Raw genomic sequence first — 3,267 nt, 5'->3', positions numbered from 1 at the left:
GGACCAGCAATGGAGGTCTGAGAGCAGCTATAGAAAAGGGGGAGGTCTTCAGAGAAAACGTGGGAGAGCCCAGAGCGCCAGAACAAGCAAGCTCCATTCTCCTTGCTTCTACTTCAGAAGACCTGAGCTCAGCAGTCACATGGTGACAACCACCTGTAACTTCAACCCTTGGGGTCCAGTGCCCTCTTCTGGCCTATGTGGGCACCTGCACACAGTCACACAGACAAATTCACATGCAAGTAAATTAAAATAAATCCTATAACAATAATTCAATTAAACAGAGGTTCTCTTGGAGATTCTTAGCTACAGTACAAAGGAAGTTCAAGGCTAGTGCCATTCATATTTTGATATTGGGGACCCCTCGTGGAAAATTCTGACAAAGCAAGGGCTCTTAGAGACTATCTGAAACTCAAGAGCAAAGTTCACAGGGGAGATAAGATGGAAAGCCACTTGTGCTTGGTTTTGAGTCACCCAGGAAAAGCAGTTTCTAGTTGTTTCTTGTGTGTATTTGTGTATGTTGAGGGATTTCATGGTTTCTGTCCTATCATTATTCAGGACAGTACAATTGAGACAGGGTTTCTCTGTATAGTCCTGACTGTCCTGGAACTAACTCTATAGATCAAACTGGCCTGGAAATCACAGAGATCCACCTGCCTCTGCCTCTGCCTCTGCCTCTGAGTACCGGGATTAAAGGCTAAAAAATATGTTGGGGGACTGGAGACATGGCTCAGAGATACGTCTGAAGACAGCTACCATGGAGTTGTATAAACAAATTAAGCAAATCATTAAAAAAAATAGTTTTTTCAATAACAGGTCCCTGACCCCCACAAAAAAAATTACCAAGTGTGGTAATATGTACATCCTCTGTTGTTTTGTTTTTTTTAATTAAGGTCTCACTGTGTAACCCTGGCTGACCTTGAACTCTCAGAGATCTACTTTCCTTTACCTCCTGAATGCTAGGATTAAATCCCCACCCCAACCCCTGTGTCTAAGTAGCACTCAGATTTAATCTCATTTTTCATTCAACAGGCAGAGAGGCAGGCAGATCTCTGTGGGTTCAAGACTAGTCTGGCTTACATGATGAGTTTCAGGTCATCTAGGGCTACATAGTGAGACTCTGTCTCAAAAGAAAAAAAAAAAGCTAAAACAAAGCAAAATCTGAAAATAAAAGAATTGAGAATTTTCCTTGAAGAATCTGTATATGCTGGTGTAGACCCGCTACATGAAAGCCATAACTTAAAAAAAGAAACTTAAAATGAAAGACCCCCCAGAACTGGGGAGATCCTTACTCAAGTCTCGGGATGATGCAACCACCCAATAACTCACGAGAGACCGAACTTGCTGCAATCACATTAGGCCGGTACCGGGGTCAATCTTGTGACCATGCTGGTCAGAGGAGTTCGACCACAAGCAGGAGGAGTAAGGGGTATTTAAAGGGAAAAACCACAAACTGGGGCGGGGATAGGGTTACCAAGGAAATATAAAAACAGTGGAAAATTTCAGAGGGACCCAACCCAAGGTATTCAGTTAGGGAGGGGAACATATTCATTCTAGGAATGTAATCTTCTTCTACTGGTCGACGGGGTGGAGAGGCTCGTAAGCAAGTAGACCTTTATTCCTAGTTCTGCCCTCATTGTGGATCAGCCAGGAGGAGCAGGTTTCAAGAACCAGAGCCCTGAGGTTGTTTGTTAGGCAAGTTCCTGGAACTAGCTACTCCACATTTTTGGCTTGTTACAGAGGTTTTCCATGCCCCCTTTTAGGTAAAGGTTATACATTATACATACATTTCTATTAAATGCCCTCATTTTAAATTCTAAGATTCTCCAGCCTTTCAAAAGGACCACAACACAGTGTATTCTGGAGTCGTTTTGAGTGATCATAGCTCAGTAACACAAATTTAAGTTACCATAATTTCCATGTTCTAATGTGGAAACAATTTTATCATTTTACAGAATAAAGGAAGTCACAAATCAAGGCAAGTTTAAAACACATTTGTGGGTATATCAGAGAGGCAGATACAGAGAGTCTGGGGAAGCTTTCTATAGCCCCAAGATGCTATATGGTGACATCTCAGCTTCTGGGTTGATGGAAGCTCACAGTGTTCTAGGGTTTCCTTCTATTAGTCACAAGGTGTTAGTTCTGACACAGAGGTGGGCAAGAAATGGCTGTTTCTGAGGGCTAATCAGCCCAAGATAAAGTGGTGATCTGGGACCTGCACCATCACAGTCTCTTCACAGCACTGAAGTTCTTATCAGTCCGCCAATCTCTGCAGACAGTTTCTGTTCAGCAGGTTTCGCTCACACCTGTCCTTGGTGCCAACACATGGGAAATCAATTCACAACTGTGACTTTAAGACCAGCCTAGGCTCCACAGGATGTTCCTGTCTCAAGAGCAAACTAGAATTGCAACAAAGGTCAATTAAGCTCAGGTGGATAATGCCTCTGTGACCAATTTCCAAAGTCCAGAAGCCATAAAACATTGAAAATTGTTTTCGTAAGATTTTGTTCTGTTGTTCTTTGTTTTTTAAATTTAGATTTTAACTTTTACACATATATCCTCTGCCTGAGGACAGAGTGCTCTTAACCTCTGAGCCATCACTCCAGTCCCTGGTTTTATTTAATTTGTTTGAAACAAGGTCACCTCTATTCTAAGTAAGATAGCTTCGGATTTTCTCTGTATTAAGGATGACCTTGACCTTGACCTTCTGCCCATTTGTGCAGTACCACTGCGTCAGCATGATAAAAGTTCGGTGTTCTAGTTCAAACTGGACACTTAGCAAGCACTAGCCATAAAGGAAATGGGAAGCTCAGTGAGAAGGAAAAACAGACAAGGGAGCTAGTAACTTAAGATAGTGCAGGCTTTTATCTAATGGGATGCCTGCTGAGGGTCTCTGTAAGAATCAGATCCACTTACGGTGGATATGGCAGCTTCCTGATCCTCCAGAGGACCTGGGCCCTGTTCCCAGCACCCACACCAGGGAGCTCACATCTACCTAGAAAGTCAGCTCCAGGGAGTCTGCCAGCGTCTGGTACCTGTACACACACGCCTCAATTAAGCTCACTTAGGCACTCACAGAACCATGTAAATAAAATTTCTTTTTGACCTAGATTGGCCAAAGATCGGCCAGCCGTGAGGAAGGAGTTTTCAGGGGGCCACAGCAGAAATCTAGGATAATGAGTTATTTGAATCTTGGAATGTTGGTTGCTGTCGTCGGCAGTGTGTCGCCAGTAAGGAATTTTTTTTTTTTTTTGATATTTTCTTTATTTA

Source organism: Mastomys coucha, unplaced genomic scaffold (assembly GCF_008632895.1).
Source record: "Mastomys coucha isolate ucsf_1 unplaced genomic scaffold, UCSF_Mcou_1 pScaffold6, whole genome shotgun sequence".
Taxonomy (NCBI): Eukaryota; Metazoa; Chordata; class Mammalia; order Rodentia; family Muridae; genus Mastomys; species Mastomys coucha.
The sequence above is the reverse complement of the archived record's forward strand: the minus strand, read 5'-3'. Positions refer to the sequence as shown.